Genomic DNA, 23,245 nt, shown 5'->3' with positions numbered 1-23,245 from the left:
GTTTAAAATCTGAGTAAATTTAAATTTTTGGATGTAGCACATGCTGTTGGTTGCCTGTCCCAAATCCACGCCCCCTCTTCTCCCTGCTCATAGACCCTGATTTGGTTTGGGTAACCCACCCTCCTCCCCTGGCCACGTGCCTCATGAAGCCCTTGAGGTCATCCCTTCCTTTGCCACTGATTGGTTTGGGGCTGGGCACAAGACCCAATTCTGGCCAATGAGGTGTGTAAGAAAGTCAGCATGGGCTTTGGGAAAGGCTTCCTCACTCATGATGAGACCCTGGGAGGAGCCAAATGGAAGAGGAATTGGCAGGGACGAAGCCAATGGGATGAGGGCAGCAGAGCAGAGATACGGAGGGAACCAAAGTCCTTGACATTACTGAGCACCTGGATGGCACCTGTCCTGAAGCTGCCCTACCTCTGGACTACTTGATTTGTTACTTTTTTTATTTTTGAGACAGGGCGTTGCTCTTTTGCCTAGGTTGGAGTGCAGTGGCACAATCCCAGCTCACTGCAGTCTCCACCTCCTGGGCTCAAGTGATTCTCCCACCTCAGCCTACTGAGTAGCTGGGACCACAAGTGCACGCCACCACACCTGCCTAGTTTTTTTGTTTTGGTTTGGTTTGGTTTGTTTGTAGAGATACCCCACGTCTGCCTGTGTTGCCCAGGCTGGTCTCCAACTCCTGGGCTCAAGGGATCCTCCTGCTTCAGCCTCCCAAAGTGTTAGGATTATGGGCGTGAGCCACTGCACCTGGCCTTAAAAAATGTTTACTGTTCTGATTAAGTCATTTTAAGTAAGGTTTTCTCTTACTTGCAGCTGAAGGAATCCTAACTGGTATATCCCATAGTCTAAGCAACTGTGTCATCATCAATTACCTTGGAATTTTTTTTTGTAAAAAAGCAATTCACTTAACAAACAGCATCTCTGTCACAAAGGGTTCGGTAACAGCAAAAACTGTTCCCCTGTCCTGTCCCTGCAAAGAATGCCATGCAACGGGGGTTTCAGACAAGCATTGTATCTGCTCTTACATCTCCCCTTCCCAGTAAAGTGTTTGGGTGATGTTCCATGGCAGGAGAACAGATAGAAGAAGGCACAGCCTGGTTCAAGGAAGAGGGCAAATGCGTTTTCAATGATGCCAAACTGGGCAAAACTAGTCCTAGTTTCAGGTGGGGTGTCCTGGGCTTGTTCACTGAAACAGACCTGGGCTGCTTTTCTTCCTGTCCTCAGGCCAGAAATCCCCCATAAATTTGTCTAAGGGAACCATCACTGGCCAAGATACAGAGGGGGCAAGAACGCAGGAGACGGAGTCTTCTTACCAGGAAAGGTGATTACAAAACTTCAAACAATCTCCATGTAAAATCCAGCCCCAGTAAGGGACTGTAGCATAAATTTGAATTTTGGAGGGAGTCCAGCCCTCCACGTGTTTCTCTGAGTAGGAACTGGGAGAGCTTCCCCCATACAGCCAAGTCCTGTCGCACAGCAGTCCCCCAACCACCCTGTCTCTGCCCCAACCCCTCCTTATGGAGGCAAACAGGCCACCGAACTACAGCCTCCCACTGCGTTCCGTCGGCAGTCACAGGAAAACCCTCATGGCTTCCGGGCTTTGCCTCCCCAATTTGCCACCCAACACCCAGGCTCTATAAGAAATCTGCTTTCAGAATCAAAGACCTGAAAATTAGAAATGCTTTTCTAATGCCGAGGCCAAATTTCCTCCACACAAAACACCACAAATCCCTCTTCAAACAAATTCGTGTGATTTCCCCCCAATCTCAATGGCCTTTTTCTTGGGTTGTAAATGTTCCCTAAAGTTGTCAGTGAATTAAACCAGAAAAAAAAAAGAAAGAAAGAAAGAAAAGAAAGAAAAGGGTGGGTTACCTGCTCTGTGGGCCAAAGAAGGACCTTGGATTGATCGGATGTCAGCTCTGGTCCTGCAGCTTCCCCAGGCTGGCTCCACCTGTCTGACCTGTTCGGCTGGCTGCCGCCTCTGGGCCTGGCACAGCCGCAGGGAGCGGGGCTCGCTGCCAGCACCCAGGCCCCTCCATAGGTGTGCATTCACCTGCCGAGAGGTGCAGGCACACAAGTGCCCTCCCCTCTCTGCTCCCACCATGTGACCTGCCCCCCAGCTGGACAGGCACTGGAGCATCTCCCATCGGTGTCACCAGAATTTCAAACCTGAAGCTGGCAGAGAGAAAGAAGAAAGGGAAGAAGAAGAGGGGAGGGGGACAGAGGAAAAATCCTGGCCCCCACAACTAACCAACAGTCCTTCCGTGATGTCGTGGAGGTCAGGCCAGGTGGGGCCAGCAGCCCCGTCACGGTGATCGTCAGGGTCAAATTCCAGGGCTGCTCTTTCCCCCTGGGTGGCTATTTTGGGAAAGCAGCTTTCCTCCAGCAGTCGACAGACTAGCTACTATGGACGCTGGAATCCGGAAGACTCCGAGCTCTGCCAGGGCCCAGCACAGGTAAAGGTACCGAGGACAGCCCTGGGAGCAAAGAAACAGTTCCAGCTGCTGCAGGTGCCCCAGAACTCCGCTCTGATCACACACAGTCCCACGAGTCCCTCCTGTCCCTACCCTTCAATAAGGATCACCCAGCACTTGGGGTCCTGTCTGGCTTGGAAGAGGACGTGGGGCTTGAGGTATTACCCAAGGTGTTGAGGGGGTACAGCTGGAGGGGCAGGTGGCATCAGGTCTAGTGGTAAGGCCACTATTTTCCTGCCACCCAGGACTGAGAGCCCTTAGCAGCCAGATTTAGCTTCTCTTCCCTTTCACTCCCTGGCCCCTGATGGCCATCAAGCTCAAGTCGATACTGAACAACTGAGCACACAGCACAGCCTGGGTGTGAGGTCACAGACTCTGTGCCTGGGATTGGGGCGGGCCAGGCATCTGACTCTGAGTTTCAACCGCTGCTCAAGTTCAATCATGTGCTTCTAAGCTGCCAATCAAGCCAAACCTCTGGGAGTCACTGAAGAATAGAAACAGCAAGGCCAAGAGGAGGGTTGTGGTGCCCTGTGGTCTTGATAACTTGGGTTTTGAATGCAGGGTGGATGTTAAGATATAAAGCCCTTCCTAGGAAACCAGAACACATCCTCCTAAGGAGGCAACAAAGCAGGGCAAGGAGCCCAGGAGAGGACCCGTGATGGAATTCAGACAGAGCCCAACCTCCTTCCTACCAGGGTACAGCCTTGCTCACGGGGCGCGGGAGGAGAAGGCTAACTGCTGCTGAGTGTGGCCAGGCAGGTCTTCAGCTACTGACCTCAGGGCGGTGTCCACCCCTTAGAGCAGCACTGAGCTTGAAAGTGAAGCCCTGGCCGGGCGCGGTGGCTCACACCTGTAGTCCCAGCACTTTGGGAGGCCGAGGAGAGCGGATCACCTGAGGTCAGGAGTTCGAGACCGGCCTGACCAACATGGAGAAACCCCTCTCTACTAAAAAAAAAAAAAAAAGAAAGAAAGAAAGTGAAGCCCTCTCTCAAACCCAGCACTGGCTCTGCTGCCCCAAGAGGGTCCTGCAAACACACAGGCCTTGCCCAAGGGGCCTGATGTGCAGGAGAGGGACAGGGCCCAGGGCAGTGACCCCTAAGGGCTCCATCCTGGGACCTGACTCCTCCTTGCTCATAAACAACCAGGCCTTTGCCTTCTTCCCACACCAGTCTCCGGGTCAAAGGCCTTAAGAAAATCCCCCATGCACTAGCCAACTCAGACCGCCCTGGCCTTTAGATCATCTGCTAGTCACTGGGCTGAGACCCAAACGAGAGGGAAATATTTGGCGATTTCAGGAAACTGAACAGCAAAGGTGTTCACAATCAGACCACCAGCAGGAGTGCGGCATGCCCCTTAAAAACACTTTAAGGAAGTATTTACCAAGGCTGCTAAAAAAGAAGTTGAGGATTTCTGCCTCTGATTTAGTAGAAAATAATCTTTGAAATTTACATACAAAGTCCCATGATAAGTCATTTGGGATCCCCCAGAGGAGGAAGGCTGCTTGTGGTTAGACTGGGTGAGTCAACGAAACAAACAAATGGGCCCGATGAAGTCAGCTTTTTGGAAAAGGAACAAAGAAAACTGCACCCAAGTGAGAGGCAGCTTACAATGGTGAAGCAGTGGTCACAGAAAATCCATTTCCAAAGCCTCTAATCCAGCAGTTTGGGGGATGATTTTGTCACCCAGGGGATATTTGGCAATATCTAAAGACATTTTTGGGGCCAGGTGTGGTGGCTCATGCCTGTAATCCCAGCACTTTGGGAGGCTAAGGCGGGCAGATCGCTTGAGGTCAGGAGTTCGAGACCAGCCTGGCCAACATGACAAGACCCTATCTCCACTAAAAATACAAAAATTAACTGGGCATGGTGGCACATACCTGTAATCCCAACTACTTGGGAGGCTGAAGCAGGAGAATCACTTGAGACTGGGAGGTGGAGGTTGCAGTGAGCTGAGATCGCATCACTGCACTCCAGACTGGGTGACAGAGCAAGACTCTGTCTCAAAAGAAAAAGAAGAAAAAAAAAAACAAACAGACGTTTTTGATTATCACAATTGAAGGGTAGGGAGTGCTCCTGGCTTCTAGTGGGTAGAAGCCAGGAATGCCGCTAAACATCCTACAGTGCACAGGGCAGCCCCCACCACAAAAAATCATCTGGCCCCGAATGTCTGTAGCACTGCCACTGAAAAACTGTTCTCATCCACTGAGAACTCTCTCTCTTCCTTGCAAGTCCTGGGCAAATGGTTGTTTTTAGTAGCCCAGAGGGCCATGGTGGTGACAGCTCCTCCCTGGGCGATGCCAGGCTTCACGGGGTCAGCATCTTTGGAGGGTCCTCTGGGCATAGACCCCAGCTTGGGCAAGCCACTTGGCTGCCCCTGCATGGGTGACCCTGCCTGACTGCCCCTGGCTGCAACAGCCCCTTGCCGAGGCTTCTAGACCCTCAGAACCTCCCCTCTGCTGCTCTGGCTCTCAAGGTCCCACAGTAAAGCCACAGGAACGAGAAGGAGCAATGACAGTTCTCATCATCTCGTCATCGTCACAGCAGACTGGTAGGTGCTTTACAGGTGACAGTGAGCTTTCACATTCGTTGTCTCACCTGAATACATAAAAGCCTCACCCACTGTTAAAGCAATCTGAGTTCTTGACCTGCCAGACCAGTGAAACATGCAGAGGCCACCTGCCCCCGATGAGGACCTGGGGGAGAGGGAGCCGTGCGTTCATCTGGGGAACCCCCAGAGTCCACAGCGTTCATCTGGGGAACCCCCAGAGTCCAGGTGACAGCAGCCTGTTTAGGGGACCTGGGGGAAGCCAGGGTTCTGGCTGCTCCATGGCAGGCCCTGAGGTGGAGGGTCTAGACCCTGACCAGGCACCAGTCCTGCTGAAATGAGGCTCCAGAAATAGATGCACATCACACTCCCTGGAATATTTTCTGGGCAGCCACAAAGTTCAGCAAATAGTCAATGGAAACCATCTCCAAGAAGTGGGTGAACTAGAAGGACACATGCCCAAGGCTGATATGGGACGTGTTTGGGGACTTGGGGAAGAAGCAGGACAGAAATAGGCCCAGCTCATTAACTGCAGAGACAGGGTCTGGCCCTGTCCCCCACTGAGCTGGAGCACAGTGGCATGATCATAGCTCACCAAAGCCTTGACCTCCCTGGCTCCAGCCATCCATCTTCCCCCCTCAGCTTCTCTAGTAGCTGGGACCACAGGTGTGCACCACCATACCATGCCCAGCTAATCTTTTTTTTGTTTTTTGAGACAGAGTCTCACCCTGTCCTTCAGGCTGGAGTGCCGTGGTGTGATCTCGGCTCACTGCAACCTCTGCCTCCCGGATTCAAGCAATTCTCCTGCCTCAGCCTCCCAAGTAGCTGGGATTACAGGTGTGCACCACCACACTTGGCTAATTTTTTGTATTTTTAGTAGAGATGGGGTTTCACCATGTTGACCAGGCTAGTCTCGAACTCCTAACCTCAGGTGATCCGCCCATCTCAGCCTCCCAAAGTGCTGGGATTACAGATGTCAGCCACCGCACCTGGCAACCCGGCTAATGTTTAAAACAATTCTTTTAGAGACAGGGTCTTACTATGTTGTCCAAGCTGGTCTCAAACCTCTGGGCTCAAGTGTTTCTCCAGCCTCAGCCTCCCAAAGTGCTGGGATTACAGGCATGAGCCACCGCATCGGCCTGTTTGAGTTTTTATGAGTATTATTACTTATTTTATAAATCTAAAAGAACATTAGGAAAAAATAAGAATAGGGGCAGAATATCTCGTATCCACACCCCCTTTCTTGGGAAACACAGCCTTGCCTGCTTGGGAAACTCCTGAACTGCAGTCTGGGTTGTGACTCCATGCGTCATTCATCCTGGTCACCAGATCCTGGAAAACCGACCCCAAGTGAGACTCTGAATAAGTCAAAGGACAGAGACCACAGGAGACAGCTCCCGGCACTAAGCAAACGCCTGTCTCCAGCAAACCTCAGGAAATGAAAGAAACAAGTCCACGCTCCAGCCGGGAGCCCCTGCGGGAGGGAGACTGCCCATCTGACACCCCCTAGACCTCCTGCCTGCACTCCCCCTGAGTAGGTGGCCCCCTGCCACTGCCCGTCCCCTCAGACCAAGGCCTTTCCTCGGGAGAGAGGGTGGATGTGGGGAAACACCAGCTCTTCAACGTATCCTGGGAAGGCGGAACCTGGAAGCCCCTTTTGAAGTTTGAGCAAAGAAGGGGAGGATGTGACCCACCAGGCAAGCAGGAGCCACTGACTCCAAGGCGAAAATAGAAACTGCCTCCCTGTAGCTTGGATGCCATTGCAGCTGGAACACAGAGGCTGTTAGGATCAAGATGAGGTTCTGGATCCAGTGCCTGCCTCTGAGGCTGCTGACAAGGAGGAAAGTCACTGCAAAAATGCTTGGCCCAGGCCGGCTTGGTGGCTCATGCCTGTAATCCCAGCACTTTGGGAGGCCGAGGCAGGTGGGATCACCTGAGGTCAGGAGTTCAAGACCAGCCTGGCCAACATTGTGAAATTCATGTCTCCAAAAATACAAAAATTAGCCAGGTGTGGTGGCACACGCCTGTAATCTCAGCTACTCGGTAGGCTGAGGCAGGAGAATCGCAGAAACCCCGGAGGTGGAAGTTGCGGTGAGCTGAGATGGCACCACTGCACTCCAGCCTGGGCGACAGAGCGAGACTCTGTCTCAAAAAAAAAAAAAGAAAAGAAAAGAAAAAGAAAAAAGAAAAAAAGAAAGAAAGGCCAGACGCAGTGGCTCACACCTGTAATCCCAACACTTTGAGAGGCCAAGGCAGGCGGATCACGAGGTTAGGAGTTTGAGACCAGCCTGACCAACATGGTGAAACCCCATCTCTACTAAAAATACAAAGATTAGCCGGGCGTGTGACGTTTGCCTGTAATCCCAGCTATTCAGGAGGCTGAGGCAGGAGAATCACTTGAACCTGGGAGGCAGAGGTTGCAGTGAGCCAAGATCGCGCTACTGCACTCCAGCCTGGGCGACAGAAGGAGACTCCGTCTCAAAAAAAAAAAAAAAAAAAAAGATGCTTGGCTCACCTGGCAGCTTTAAGCTTGGAGCCTCCTGGCCACTGACCTGCTCTCAATGCACACAAGGCACAGCCTCCTGGAATGGTGCCTGCACACCCACTTTATCACCCACTTCCCAACCTACAGAACTGCCATCTAATTTTCCATCTACAACTGTTCCTCCACCTCAGGCCTCAGCACTGTTTCTGCGGCTTCAACTCCTTACTCCTCTCTGCTATGAGAGCTCTGTGCTCCCACCTCTGGCTCTGTCACCCACAGCCAGTGTGAATAACTCACAAGGTGTCACCAAGACCTTCCACCTCCCCAGGCTGTCTGTCGTGCAAAGGGGATTCACACCTAGAGACAGGGCTGGAGCTGGGTGGCCATGAGACTGACCTGGAGGGACAGCTTATATGCTCCACCATTCTTAAGGGCATCTACTTCCCAGCTAACATGTAAAGCAAGAAATTCAGACCAGGCACGGTGGCTCACACCTGTAATCCTAATGCTTTGGGAAGCTGAGGTGGGAGGATCTCTTGAGCCCAGGAGTTTGAGACCAGCTTGGGCAACACAGGGAGAGGCCATCTCTAAAAAAATATTTTAAAATCATCCAGGTGTGCACCTGTAGTCCCAGTTACTCAAGAGGCTGAGGAGGGAGGATCGCTTGAACCCAGGAGTTCGAGGCTGCAGTAGGCTATGATCACACCACTGTACTCCAGCCTGAGCAACACAGCAAGACCCTGTCTCTCAAAATAAAATAAAATAAATGCAATGTGGGCATAATATCATATTTTGAGGACATAGTATACCTTGAAAAATGTCAAGGAAAACGGATAGGTTGATAATATTCAAAATAATCTAAAGTGTGTGTGTGTGTATATGTGTGTGTGTGTGTGTGTGTGTGCGTGTGTGTGTGTCTCTCTAGTTTAAGAATATATGGTGCAGGGCTGAGCACAGTGGCTCATACCTGTAATCCCAGAACTTTGGGAGGCCAAGGCCAGCTGATCGCTTGAGCCCAGGAGTTCGAAACCAGGCAGAGCAACATGGTGAAACCCTGTCTCTAAAAAATAAAAAAAAATTAAAAAAAGAATATATGGTGCAAAGGCAAATAAAAGCAATGTTTCCAGTGGGCTAGATGGAGAAGTCCCTTTGCTGCCTCTCTGGGTCACATGGAAGAAGCACAGTTCCCTGTAGCCCGCATCCGGAGTCCTGGTACTCTGTAAAGGCTGCCAGACCTGGGGGTGAACTGGTGATCCGGGACACAAGGAAGCAGGCAGTGGAAGAGACACAGGAGCCAAGCAGATGCAAATTCACCACACTGGGCCATGCATTCCTGGAGGAAATCTACTTCCTTCCATCCACAGGGAAGGGACTCAACACAGAGTGTTTTTATAAAGAGTGTCAGGACCCAGTGTCTGAATGTGGGGGGATAGCCCACAGCTGGCCCAAGGAACATGTGTGGACCACCAAGTGCTGTCCTCTCTCCTCCTGTCCCCATATAGAGATGACTTGCTTTCCAACCACACCTACAAGTACTGGCTGTCTGCGGCCCTTGCCTGACCCCTGGTTCACGGCAAAACCTACCCTTGGGTGAATGCCAGATGCCCTGGAATTGGAAGGGGTTGGTGCTGTAGGAGACTCATCTTCAGTGGATTCTGCATTTGAGTATGGAATACATTTTCTTTTCTTTTCTTTTTTTTTTTTTTTTTTTTTGAGACGGGGGCTCACTCTGTTGCCCAGGCTGGAGTGCAGTGACGCGATCTCGGCTCACTGCAACTTCCGCCTCCCGGGTTCAAGTGATTCTCCTGCCTCAGCCTCCCAAGTAGCTGGGATTACAGGGGTGCACCACCACACCCGGCTAATTTTTGTATTTTTGCAGAGACGGGGTTTCACCATGTTGGCCAGGCTGGTCTTAAACTCCTGACCTCAGGTGATCCACCCGCCTCGGCCTCCCAAAATGCTGGGATTATAGGCATGAGCCACGGGGCCAGGACTGGAATACATTTTCTATCTGGCTTAAGCCAAAAGAATGAAGCTCTAATGGCTGAATTTCAGCCACAAACTAGCTCACTGAAGGAGACTGGGTGGAGGCAGGCAGCATAAGGGGAGGTGTCCCTGAGCTCACAGAACAGGGCCCTCCTCACTCAGATGCTGGCTGTATGCCCCCCGGGCCTTCTGGGGCCAGCCTCTCTGCCTTGAGGCCCCACCCTTCCAGCTTCACAAGCAACTCTTACTCATCCTTCAGGCCTCGGTTAAGCGCCCTACAACCCCCCTCACTCAGCTATGGGCTCCCAGTGCCCACCCCAAGCATCACACGTCTCCCTGCATCATGGTGGCCAACTCGCTTGTACCACTCTCTCACCAGACTGAGTGTCAGCTTCCTGTTCCTACTCCCAGCACCTAGCCCAGGAGACAGGACATAGTGAGTGCCAGTAAAGGTCTGTTGAGAAAGCACGGGAGGAGGAGTGGGCAAAAAAAGACAGGCAGCATTGCCAGCCAGCCTGCGCTCAGTCAGCGGACTGCACGTTCCAAGCCTGCGAGAGCTTAATCATCAGGCTGAGCCTCAGGTGTTTAGTCTGTCATCAGCACAGAAAACACAGGTGAGGCAGCAGATGGGAAAGTGCTTTAAAAACCATAACTGGGGCCGAGCGCTGTGGCTCATGCCTGTAATCCCAGCACTTTGGGAGGCCGAGGCAGGTGGATCACAAGGTCAGGAGATCGAGACCATCCTGGCTAACACAGTGAAACCCCCGTCTCTACTAAAAATACAAAAAATTAGCCGGGTGTGGTGGTGGGCGCCTGTAGTCCCAGCTACTTAGGAGGCTGAGACAGGAGAATGGCATGAACCCGGGAGGCAGAAGTTGCAGTGAGCCGAGATCACGCCACTGCACCCCAGCCTGGGCGACAGAGCAAGACTCTGTCTCAAAAAAAAAAAGAAAAAAAAAAACTGTAACTGGGCTGGGTGTGGTAGCTCACACCTGTAATTCCAGCACTTTGGGAGGCCAAGGAGGGCGGATCATGAGGTCAGGAGTTCCAGACCAGCCTGGCCAACATAGTGAAACCCCACCTCTACTAAAAATATAAAAAATTAGCCAGGTGTGGTGGCGGACGCCTGTAGTCCCAGCTACTCAGGAGGTTGAGGCAGGAGAATCGCTTGAACCTGGGAAGTGGAGGTTGCAGTGAGCCGATATCATGCCATTGCACTCCAGCCCAGGTGACAGTGTGAGACTCTGTCTCAAAAAAAAAAAATAATAATAACAAAAACAAAACTGTAACTGCAAAGAGTCACACTTCCATTTCAGACCGTCTTTGAGTACACCTAATTTTTTTTTTGAAACTGAGACTTGCTCTGTCGCCCAGGCTGGAGTGCAGTGGCACGATCTCAGCTCACAGCAATCTCCACCTCCTGGGTTCAAGTGATTCTCCTGCCTCAGCCTCCCGAGTAGCTGGGATTACAGGCACCCACCACCATGCGCGTCTAATTTTTTGTATTTTTAGTAGAGATGGGGTTTCCCCATGTTGGTCAGGCTGGTCTCAAACTCCTGACCTCTGGTGATCCACCCACCTCGGCCTCCCAAAGTGCTGCGATTACAGACGTAAGCCACTGTGCCCGGCCAAGTACACCTAATTCATAAGTTGACAATGATTTGGACTTTTCACAAGGTTATTTGGCAAGTTGGCTGCTTGTAACTAGGAATGCCACGCCCTGAAGTCACAATACCGTAAGTGTGGCAGGTTTGTAGTTTCAGCCAGTAGAGTCCACTGTACTGTGGGACTTCAGATATCCAGAAACATGGGGCATCATCCCCTTGTGGATCAGGGTGCCTCACTTCACTTTATCCCTCTTGGCACCTAGCATGATGAGGAGCCAGGGCCGATACCTGAATACCAAGTGAATGAATGAAAGGATGAGAAGTAATCCAAAAGCAGCAGCAATAGCAATAGAAACAGCAGCCCCACTATGCGTCAGGCACTGTTCTTCACCCTTTTACTGCGTCACTCATTGCAGTGGGCTGAAAAACACCCTGGAGAGATAGCCACATCAAATCCCTGCAACCAGAGCATGTGGGTCTTTGCAGAGCTGATTAAGATTTTGAGATGAGACCATCTTGGATGATCTGTGTGAGCCCTAAGACAGGTGTCCTTAGAAACAGAGGCAGAAGGAAATTTAAGACAGTCAGAAGAGGAGAAAACACAGACACACAGAGAAGGCCACTGAAAGACAGAGGCAGAGACTGGAGTGATGCAGCCACCAGCCCAGGAATGCTGGGACCGCCACCAAAGGTAAAAAGAGACAAGGGAGGCTTCTTCCCTAGAGCCTCCAGTGGGAGTACGGCCCTGCTGGATTTCAGACTTCTGGCCTCCAGAGCTGTGAGGGAATAATTTAAGCCATCCAGCAGCCACAGGAAATTATTATACTCCTGGAGTCATGAATAAGCTCATTCACAACTGCAATGGGGTTGTTACAGAGAGGCAGGGTAGGAAAGCAGCCTCTGGGCTGGGCACGGTGGCTCATGCCTGTAATCACAGCACTTTGGTGGCCCACGCCTGTAATCACAGCACGTTGAGAGGCTGAGGTGAGCAGATCGCTTGAGCCCAGGAGTTCAAGACCAGCCTGGGCAACATGGCGAAACCCATCTCTACAAAAAAAAAAAAAAAATTAGCCAGGCATGGTGGCGCATGCCTATAGTCCCAGCTACTTGGGAGGCTAAAGTGGGAGGACGGCTTGAGTCTGGGAAGTCAAGGCTACAGTGAGCCATGATCACCCCACTGCACTCCAGCCGGAGCAACAAAGCAAGACCCTGTCTTTAAAAAAAGAAAGTCTCTGAGCAGCTCAAACTCCTGCGCCCAAGTTCCTGTCCCTCCTCAGAACATACTGTTACCCTCAACATGGTGTTCTGTTAATATCTCATATTCTGTTAATCAATACTCTCCTTGGATAAACACTCTCCCCACTCTCAACTTCACAGCTGAAATTCAATATCAGGTAAATAGCACTACTAAAGCTAAGCTAAAGGAAAGTGATGAATCAAAGCAATACTTTGTTTCCAAATGACCTCTGCCCCCCCATTCTGACATTGGGGTGAGGCCCAGCTTGCCCTTGAACTCCACTGTATGAACTCATTTTTTTTTTTTTTTTTTTTTCCACAGAGTCTCACTCTGTCACCCAGGCCGGAGTACAGTGGCATGATCTTGGCTCACTGCAACCTCCGCCTCCCAGGTTCAAGCAATTCTGCCTTAGCCTCCCGAGTAGCTGGGATTACAGGTACACGCCACCATGCCTGGCTAATTTTTGTATTTTTAGTAGAGATGGAGTTTCACCATGTTAGCCAGGCTGGTCTCGAACTCCTGACATCAGATGATCCACCCTCCTCGGCCTACCAAAGTGCTGGGATTATAGGCGTGACCCACCATGTCTGGCCTGAAGAAGGCTCCCTTGTCTCTTTTTACCTTTGGTGGCGGTCCCAGCATTCCTGGGCTGGTGGCTGCATCACTCCAGTCTCTGCCTCTGTCTTTCAGTGGCCTTCTCTGTGTGTCTGTGTTTTCTCCTCTTCTGACTGTCTTAAATTTCCTTCTGCCTCTGTTTCTAAAGACACCTGTCTTAGGGCTCACCCAGATCATCCAAGATGGTCTTATTTCAAAATCTTAACCTAAATAGGAATGAGGGTTCCTGACCCCACAGTAATTTAGAAGCAGCAACTCAGAAGGGAAGGAAAGGTTTGCTGAAATCAGATTCACCGGCAAGAACAAGGAAAGACAAGTGAGAGAAAGAGAACAAGGGAAGAAATGGAAATTCTATAAACCACACTCGTGACATTTAAAAAAGCCCTGTGACCTGAGGCCAGGGCCTCCAGGAGGTGGCTTCACACAGACACAGCAATGCATGTTCACAGTGACCAGTAAGCTTAGGAAGAAAAGGTAAAATTGTGTTTATTCTGTTTTAAGAAGAGGGAAGCATGAGTTATAGTCTAGAAAGACTTCCAACCAAAAACAATAGAATTGAAAAGTGCCAGTACAGGGAGGATTTTTGTTTGTTTTTGAGGCAGGGTCTCGCTCTGTCACCCAGGAGGGAGTGCAGTGGCACAATCATGGCTCATTGCAGCCTCAACCTCCAGGGCTCAAGTAATCCTCCTGCCTCATCTTTTTGATTTTTTTTTTTTTTTTGTAGAGACAATGTTTCACCATGTTGCCCAGGCTGGTCTTGAACTCCTGGGCTCAAGCAATCCTCCCTCCTCAGCCTCCCAAAGTGCTGGGATTACAGGCATGAGGCACCGCATCCAGCCAGGATGAATCTTTAGCTGTCTAAAACACTCGCTGGGTGTGGTGGCTCACGCCTGTAATCCCAACACTTTGGGAGGCTAAAGCAGGTGGATCACTTGAGGTCACGAGTCCAAGACCAGCCTGGCCAATATGGTGAAACCTCGTTTCTACTAAAAATACCAAAATTAGCCAGGCGTGGTAGCATGCACCTGTAATCCCAGCCACTTGGAAGGCTGAGGCAGGAGAATCGCTTGAACCTGGGAAGTGGAGGTTGCAGTGAGCTGAGATCATGCCATTGTACTCCAGCCTGGGAGTTGCAATGAGACTCTGTCTCAAAAAATAAATAAATAAATAAAATAAAATAAAATAAAAATAAAACACTCAAGGTTTCCCAGGAACCTGTCTGTCTGGTGTTGAGGCTCCTGTCCAGAGGTATCTTGTGCCCCAAAGACAAACCACCTCAAGAGGTGACATTCCACTCCCTCCCATTTTCCTAGTGAAGTGGGGAGGTAGGGTGCAGTGGCCACTGCTTCTGGCCCCCTACCTGCCCTGAGGCATGACTGAGCCCCCTGGGGTTGCCCCACACCCGCCCTCTGCACCTCTGAACTCCAACAAAAGGCTGTTCCCTTTGCCTGCTTGTGCCTGCAGTGGACTCCAGGATGGTCCCCAAGCCCAAAGGGAATGAAGCCACCCACAGTGTCCCAGGCAGAGGCATCCCACCTCTCCTATCTGTTAACTCTGCCCTGGACACAGTGGGGACATAGCCACGTTTGCGTCAACACCGGCACAGTACTGAACGCACCATACAGAAGGAAGTCACTGAAATGTGCTGGATATATGAACACATGAGCAGATGAACTGAGGAATCAATAAATAAGTGGATGAATTTTAAAGTTTTTACCAAATGCCTAAATTCAACACTGGGCTCTCTCTTCCCTTGTTGCTCTGTCTCAAGATCCCGTGGCTCAGTTCCTCTTCTGTAAACTCCTGGGGATCATTTAACCATAGAGGCGACCCTGACTGTATTAACTCCCCAGAGGGCAGGTCCATGGAATCCAGGAGGGAATAAAAAACATATCAGACACGCTGCTGGCATCCTAAATGTTCTTGTAAGTTGTTGACATGACAAGAAACCATCAGGAACACTGTAACTCTCAATGTTCTGTTTCTCCATCGACTTACATACAGTTTCTAACAAAGTTCATTTGACACATATTTAAGGACAAGCACACATGAAGTTAGAAATTGTGGGTGACAAATGATAAGGTGGCCCCTATGGCCACTTCCTCATGGTGTTCATGCCTTTGTGTGACCCCCTTCTTTAGTATGGGCAAGACCTGTGACTGGCTTCTAGCCAACAGAATATGGCATGGATGGCAGAGTGTCACTCAAGGAGTGCGCTACGTTATATAAGATTCCCTCTCCTGCTGGCAGGCTCATGCTGAAGACGCTCTCCCTCACTGGTTTTAAAGAAACAAGCTGCCATGCTGTGGGAGAGCCTAGGGAGGGGGCCACAAGGCAAAGGCCTGTGGGTGGACTCTAGGAGCTGAGAGCAGCGCCAGTCAACAGCCAGCAAGAAGCCAAGGACCCCAGTCGTCCAACCGCAATGAGAAAAATTCCCCCAACAACCTGAGTGAGCTTGGAAGAGGATCTTTCCCCAGCTGAATCACCAGATGAGACCCCAGCCCTGGCTTAGACCTTAATGGCAGCCTTACACAGGACCCAGCTAAACTGTGCCCAGACTCCTGACCCACAGGAACTGTGCGATAATAAATGTGTGTTTCCTAAGCTACTTTGTAGAACTCTGTTACGCAGCAATAGAAAACGAATCTGATGATGATAATGAAGATGTGGCCACGACAACAGTCCCAGACAAGTGTGCGGTTTGTGGTTCTCGTGCCTGTCACCCTGCACCTTTACAGAAGCAGAGCGATCACGTCCACAGACTCTGGGTCATGCTACACATGTTCAAGCCAGGCTCTACCATGATCACACATGTACCCATCAACAAAACCCCTCTAAGCCTCAGTTTCCTACGTGTAAACATGGGAACAATAGCAGCCACCTCAGAGGACTGGTATAGGGATGAAATAAGGTAATATTTGTAAACTGCTTAGCACTTTACAGTAAGGGCTGAGCATACTGCGAGTATTCAGTCAATGTTGGCTATTTGTGTATTAGTTATTTACCTTCTGTTGTCCTGACCAGACTGTGAAGACCATCAGGGTGGCAATGAGTTGTCTAGCTATTGTACCTGGAGGACAGAGCTTTGAACATGAGGTGTATCAGGGAGGATTTGGGAATAAGGACCCATCTTGTGCGATCCTCCTACAGACTCTGGGAGGTAGGCAGGACAGGAATGATTTATTTTAGGATAAGGAAACAGGTTGAGCTGAGGCAGGAGGGCTGCTTGAGGCCAGGAATTTGAGACTAGCCTGGGTGACAGAGTGAGATACCACCTTTAAATTTTTTTTTTTTTTTTTTTTGAGATGAAGTCTCACTCTGTCACCCAGGCTGGAGTGCAGTGGTGTGGTCTCGGTTCACTGCAACCTCTGCCTCCTGGGTTCAAGTGATTCTCCTACCTCAGCCCCCTGAGTAGCTGGGATCACAGATGCATGCCACCGTGCCTGGCTAATTTTTATATTTTTAATAGAGACAGGGTTTCACCATGTTGCCCAGGCTGGTCTGAAACTCCTGACCTCAAGTGATCCACCCGCCTTGGCCTCCCAAAGTTCTGGGATTACAGATGTAAGCCACAGCGCCCGGCCTAAAATTATTATTATTCTTTTCTTATTTAAAAAAAAGAAAATGAATTGAGAGGTGTTATATTCTGGTCATGCACCACTGAGATAATGAAGGGGTAAAATGAGGACCAGCCTGGGCAACATAATGAGACACTACCCCTACAAAAAATTTAAAAAATTAGTTGGGTATGGTGCACATGTAAAGTCCCAGCTACTTGGAAGACTGAGGCGGGAGGATCACTTGAGCCAGGGGAGGTCAAGGCTGCAGTGAGCCGAGATCTCACCACGACATTCCAGCCTGGGCAACAGAGGGAGACCCTGTCTCAAACAAACAAACAAACAAAAAAACAAAAAACAAGGACCAAGTAACTTCCAGACAATGTTCTTTATATTTCTCCACTGCCTTAAAAACAACCTCTAACAAAGTTAATTTGACCCACATTTAAAGACAAGCACAAGTGTGAGCCTCTCATATGGTAATTGGGCTTAACTGGAAATAATTCACTTAAATGAACATAATGAGTGCTGTGTGTGCCATCAAAGCGTGCGAATCTGGCAGCATTTGGAGAAGGTGTGATTCTTCGTGAAGGGGACAGATGAGAGGCAGGGAAGTGTTTGCTGTTTTTTAAAAAATTCAGTGTGGAATGATGTGGCTTATAAGTGGCTCTAGGGGAACGGAAGTTTTGAAGTATTTTAGGGTTCAACAGCATTTGAAGGGATAGGACAGTCCTTGTTAGGTGTCAAAGTTGAGGGGTTCTGGAGAGTTACCAGGACCCATAGTGTAGGCTCAGAGCTGTGGGGCAGCGGGCAAAGTATTATGCCTGAAACCAAAAGGGAAGGGACCGAACGAGAATTATACCTGGTATGAAATATAGTTGTCTCTCAATGTCCCAGGGGGATTGGTCCCAGGATCCCTGTGAATACCAAAATCTGAGGATGCTCAAGCCCCTTTTATACAATTTTGTGGTATTTGTATATAACTACACACATCCTTCACATACATCTTACTCTGTCACTTCCAGTGGTGCAATCTCGGCTCACTGCAACCTCTACCTACGGGGTTCAAGCAATTCTCCTGCCTCAGCTTCCCGAGTAGCTGGGATTACAGGCACGTGCCACCGTATTTATTTATTTTGAGATGGAGTTTTGCTCTTGTAGCCCAGTCTGGAGTGCAATGGCGCGATCTCAGCCACTGCAACCTCCACCTCCCAGGTTCAAGTGATTCTACCGCCTCAGCCTCCCGATTATCTGGGATTACAGGCACCTGCCACCACACCTGGCTGATTTTTGCATTTTTAGTAGAGACGGGGTTTCACCACGTTGGCCAGGCTGGTCTCGAACTCCTGACCTCAGGTGATCCACCCACCTTGGCCTCTCAAAGTTCTGGGATTACAGGCGTGAGCCACTGCTCCTGGCCTTTCCACACACTTTAAATCATTTCTAGATTACTTATAATATCTAATACCACGTAAATGCCGTGTGAATAGTCGTTACACTGCATGGTTTTAAAATTTGTATTATTATTATTTTTTATTAGACAGGGGTCTTGCTATGTTGCCCAGACTGGACTCCAACTCCTGAGCTCAAGCAATCCTCCAGTCTTGGCCTCCATAGGTGCTGGGATTACAGGCATGAGCCACCACAGCCGGCCCATTTATATTATTTTTTATTGTTGTATTATTATTATTATTTATTTTTGTTTTTTCGAACATTTTGGACCCTAGGCTGGCTGAATCAGCCGATGTGGAACCCCCAGGTAAAGAGGCTCGACTGTATTACTTTGAGCCTGTCTCACCTTCTCCCTAAAAGACCATCACAGCTGTCCTCCAACGCCAGCAGGGTCTCTCTACCTCCACCCAGCACTATGAGGCTGGGTGTCCAGGACAGGGGGTGGCTGGGTGGTGGCCAGGTTGTGATAAATTTAACAATTTTTTTAAATTATATATTGACAAATTGTATATATTTATAGGATACAAAGTGATGTCATTTAAAAAATTTTTTTTATTATTATACTTTAAGTTTTAGGGTACATGTGCACAATGTGCAGGTTTGTTACATATGTATCCATGTGCCATGTTGGTGTGCTGCACCCATTAACTCGTCATTTAGCATTAGGTATATCTCCTAATGCTGTCCCTCCACCCTCCCCCCACCCCACAACAGTCCCCGGAGTGTGATGTTCCCCTTGCTGTGTCCATGTGTTCTCATTGTTCAATTCCCACCTATGAGTGAGAACATGCGGTGTTTGGTTTTTTGTCCTTGCGACAGTTTACTGAGAATGATGGTTTCCAGTTTCATCCATGTCCCTACAAAGGACATGAACTCATCATTTTTTATGGCTGCATAGTATTCCATGGTGTGTATGTGCCACATTTTCTTAATCCAGTCTATCGTTGTTGGACATTTGGGTTGGTTCCAAGTCTTTGCTATTGTGAATAGTGCTGCAATAAACATACGTGTGCATGTGTCTTTATAGCAGCATGATTTATAGTCCTTTGGGTATATACCCAGTAATGGGATGGCTGGGTCAAATGGTATTTCTAGTTCTAGATCCCTGAGGAATCGCCACACTGACTTCCACAATGGTTAAACTAGTTTACAGTCCCACCAACAGTGTAGAAGTGTTCCTATTTCTCCACATCCTCTCCAGCACCTGTTGTTATGGGAGAAAATTTTCGCAACCTACTCATCTGACAAAGGGCTAATATCCAGAATCTACAATGAACTCAAACAAATTTACAAGAAAAAAACAAACAACCCCATCAAAAAGTGGGCGAAGGACATGAACAGACACTTCTCAAAGGAAGACATTTATGCAGCCAAAAAACACATGAAAAAATGCTCATCATCACTGGCCATCAGAGAAATGCAAATCAAAACCACAATGAGATACTATCTCACACCAGTTAGAATGGCGATCATTACAAAGTCAGGAAACAACGTTTTTTTTCTCAGCAAATTATCAAGAACTATTTCTCTGTCTTTCAGCCTGGAGGTGAGGGATTTCTTTTTGTGTTTTTCTCTGAGACACAGTCTCACTCTGTCACTCAGGCTGGAATGCAGCAGTGGCATGATCATGGCTCACTGCAACCTCTGCCTTCCGGGTTCAAGTGATTCTTCCGCCTCAGCCTCCCGAGTAGCTGGGATTATAGGCATGCGCCACGGCGCCAAGCTAATTTTTGTACTTTTAGTAGGGACAACGGTTTCACCGTGTTGTCCAGGCTGGTCTTGAACTCCTGGCCTCAAGTGATCCACCCGCCTCAGCACCCCAAAGTGCTGGAATTACAGGTGTGAGCCACCGCACCCAGCCCTGAAGGTGAGGGCTTTCTATTTGCTTTGGGGTTTGGGAAGCCAGTTCACCGCCACTCTCCTTGTGATGATCACGGACGACTGATCAGTGGTCGACCATGTGGCCTAGGATTTTAAACTCGCTTCACCCCTCACTGGTGGTGGATTGCAGAGTAACAGGGGGTGATAGCGACAGTAGTCTTATCCGCCTTTAATTCAAGTCCATTTTAACTAATCTTGTTTTGAGATGAGGTGACAGCCTCGCAGGATGTTTAATGCCAGGATTAGGAATCAATTTGGCTCAACAAGTCAACAGACACCCCCAACCCCCACCACTGTCAGGCCAGCTCTGTCTCCTCTGGCGGACCCTCCCTTGCTGCCCCCACTGTCCCATCTACTGAGTATGGAAACCATCTTCCTCATAAGGAGTTACTGATCTGTCAAGAGGAGGGTGGGCTCTCTGTGCAGAGGAGGCATGGGAATCGGGCAGGAGCTGCTGGGACCATGTGAGGTGAGGTGGGATGGCTGAGGGCCCCAAATGACAGTGCAGAGTAAGAGTCACCTGGTGCCACGGAGGTCACAGTGGGGCCCTGGGTGAGCCTGGTGGGTCAAAAGCTCTGTGAGCGCGAGAGGCAGGAACTTCTACCAAGCCTTCCCCAGGTGGCACTGCCTGCCCCAGGTGCGGTAACCCACAGCCAGGGACACAGGAGAGGGTGTACTCAAACCGTGTCATGCCTCAGCCAGATCCCCTTATAGACCCTTATTTTTCCTTTCGGCATCAACTCAAGGCATTTTACTCCATTTAAATATTTGCAATACTAGTTAATGAAAAAAAATGTAGGCCGGGCGAGGTGGCTCACACCTGTAATCCCAGCACTTTGGGAGGCTGGGGCGGGAGGATCACTCGAGCCCAGGAGGTTGAGACCAACCTGGGAAACATAGCAAGACCCCATCTCAACAGAAAATTTAAAAATTAGCTGGGCATGGTGACACATGCCTGTAGTGCTAACTACTCAGGATGCTGAGGTGGGAGAATCGCTTGAGCTCAGGAGTTCCAGGTTCCAGTGAGCTACGGTTATGCCACTGCACTCCAGCCTGGGTGACAGAGTGAGATCCTGCCTCAAAAAAAGAAAAAAAAAAAAAAAAAAAAAAGCAGTGGTTTTTTTAGGGAGGGGAAGAGATGAATATTTGCAATGCAAAAATCAAACAAGAAACTCCCCAGACCTCACTAGACTACATCAGCATAGAGGAAAGTTCTGATTTAGTGAACACATAAAATATCCATGAAAGCAAAGTGCTTTATCACTGATGCTACCTAATAGTTGCCACAGCACCCTGCTCCCTGGTTTATGCACATTATTGAATTATTTTATCTCATGCCTCTACCACGTAGGTCCTAACATAAGGGCAATTTTTATAGATGAGGAACCAAAGCCAGGAAAGGAAGTCCTATTTCCAAATTAGCACAGCTAGTGACAGAGACGGAGCTAGAAGGCGGCTCCTTAACTCAAAACCCATATCCTTACTGGAACACTGGGGCCCCAGTGGGGTCCCGAGGTGCCTTACGAATGGAGAAAAATGATTGGCACCATGTATGTCAGTGACCCACATGGCACTGCCTCCCAGAGCCTGCACTAAACAGTTCATTCTTACAAGTATGTCAGACAGACAGCTGTAGCTGCAGGACTGATGTGTGCTCTCTGGGAAGGAAGGATCTGCCAACCAAGGCAAATTTCAGGGCTAGACAAGAAAACTTCCTTGTTTTCACGTGATATTCATTACCAAGTATCACATGAGTTGATCTTCAGTCTCACCGCCTTTCTTGCAATTTCTCCAATGCACCAAACACAGGGCCTTTGCACTTACTAACCCTTCTGCCTGAAAAGCCTTCCCCCTCATCTTTCTGTAGGTTTCTCCTCAATGACTCATTGCGTATAGCAAGGACTCTGTAAATATTTGTCACATGAATGAATGAGTCCTGCCTAGTTATTATCTTCTGCATAGATCCGATAACCTCTAGCTGGAGGTAGTGTATCCTATAACCAATGGCAGCATCTTGTTCATCCTTGAGTCCTCCTACACCCCCAGCCCAGGGACCAGTTACAAGGGCAGGTGTAGGGCTGGGGTGGCAATTGGGTGACACAATCAATGGGAAGCACTGCATGGATGCTATGATGAGAAAGACCTGGGGGCCTGTCTAGGCTTAGCATTATTGATTTGCAATGTGTGCCAAGGGCAGGGGTGGGGTGTAAAAGTGTAGTCCTCATGGCCACCACGCCAGCTAGCCAAGGGATCCTGGAGGCCCAAGAGAAAGCTGGATTGGGAGGGGAGAGCAGGGCAGTCCTGGCCAGTTTTGGCCAGCTTGGGGAAGCTCAGGAGACAGGCCACTAACCCATGTGGCAGTAGGTGCCAATGGGCTCAGGGTATCAACGGATGCTGCCCCCAGCTGCTCCCTCTGCTCCTGGATAGTCCTTCAAGGGGAATGTTTGCAAGCACAGGCACCTCCCCTCTTCCTCAGCCATGACTACACAGCATTTGTGGCTCATGCAGGAAGACACAGGGGCTCAGGGCAGTGGCCATTTGTCCCAAAGATATCTCAGAACTGGGCAGAGGCAGAACTGGCTAACATAACTGCAGTGGGCCATTTAGCCCCCTTAACGTGACTTGGTATCTGCTAGAGTTTCACATGCATGTATGCAGAGAGCCCAGCCACCCCTCGGCTCCAGGAGCCTAGTGTGGATGCAACAGGAAGGCCCAGGCTCTGGAACCTTCTGCAGAGCCTAGCTCCTGTCCCCCACCTGACACAGAAACAGGGAGACGCTGAAGCATGTGCCCTGTCGGTGCTACAGGCCCCATCCACGTAACGTGAGGGAGGGGGCCTCAGGAGCACCGGCACCTGCTGCTCCGGCCAGGAGCAAGGAACTCCAGGGACCACCTCCCCTCAGTCTCCTTCCCCACTGGCGGCTCCCAGGCTGGATAGGGCTCCAGCCAGCAGGGGGCGCGCGCGTTCACCTCGGGGCCGGGTTGGCTGAAAGCCCCTCTCCCGTTCCCCTCTTCTAGAGCAGAAGTCTTCCAAAGCCTTGACCTCTTAGACAACGCTACTTTAGTGACCGAAGCACTTTAACTTTCCCTTTCATGTGAGTTTTTTGCAACCGTGGGTGGCTAGTATCAATGCCTCCACCTTCAAGGTGAGGAGAGGAACTGGGGAGGTTGAGCATTTGCTGCAGTATCACCGTGGCCAGCAGCGCAAGAGAGCCAGGGTCCCCATTTGCCATCCATGGACCAGTCAGCCTTCCTCGCCCCACGCTGGAGATAGAGGACGGAAGAAAGAACTAGCCGAGCAAAACCCCAAAAAACGAATCCTTTCTCCCCAGAGATTATAAAATCAAAGAACATTCTGTTGCTTCTTGGAAATTCTTCCCCTTACGGAGGCTACACAATTGAAC

General features: G+C 49.8%; 1 protein-coding gene across 1 annotated transcript in view; it reads right to left on the bottom strand.

Moving 5' to 3' along the window:
* The window catches only part of LOC134735570 (nascent polypeptide-associated complex subunit alpha, muscle-specific form-like), a 54,290-nt gene that overhangs the window by 29,669 nt on the left and 1,376 nt on the right, over window positions 1-23,245 (bottom strand). The window lies entirely within an intron of this gene.

Source organism: Symphalangus syndactylus, chromosome 22, assembly GCF_028878055.3.
Source record: "Symphalangus syndactylus isolate Jambi chromosome 22, NHGRI_mSymSyn1-v2.1_pri, whole genome shotgun sequence".
NCBI lineage: Eukaryota > Metazoa > Chordata > Mammalia > Primates > Hylobatidae > Symphalangus > Symphalangus syndactylus.
This window is presented reverse-complemented; position numbering and strand designations above follow the sequence as displayed.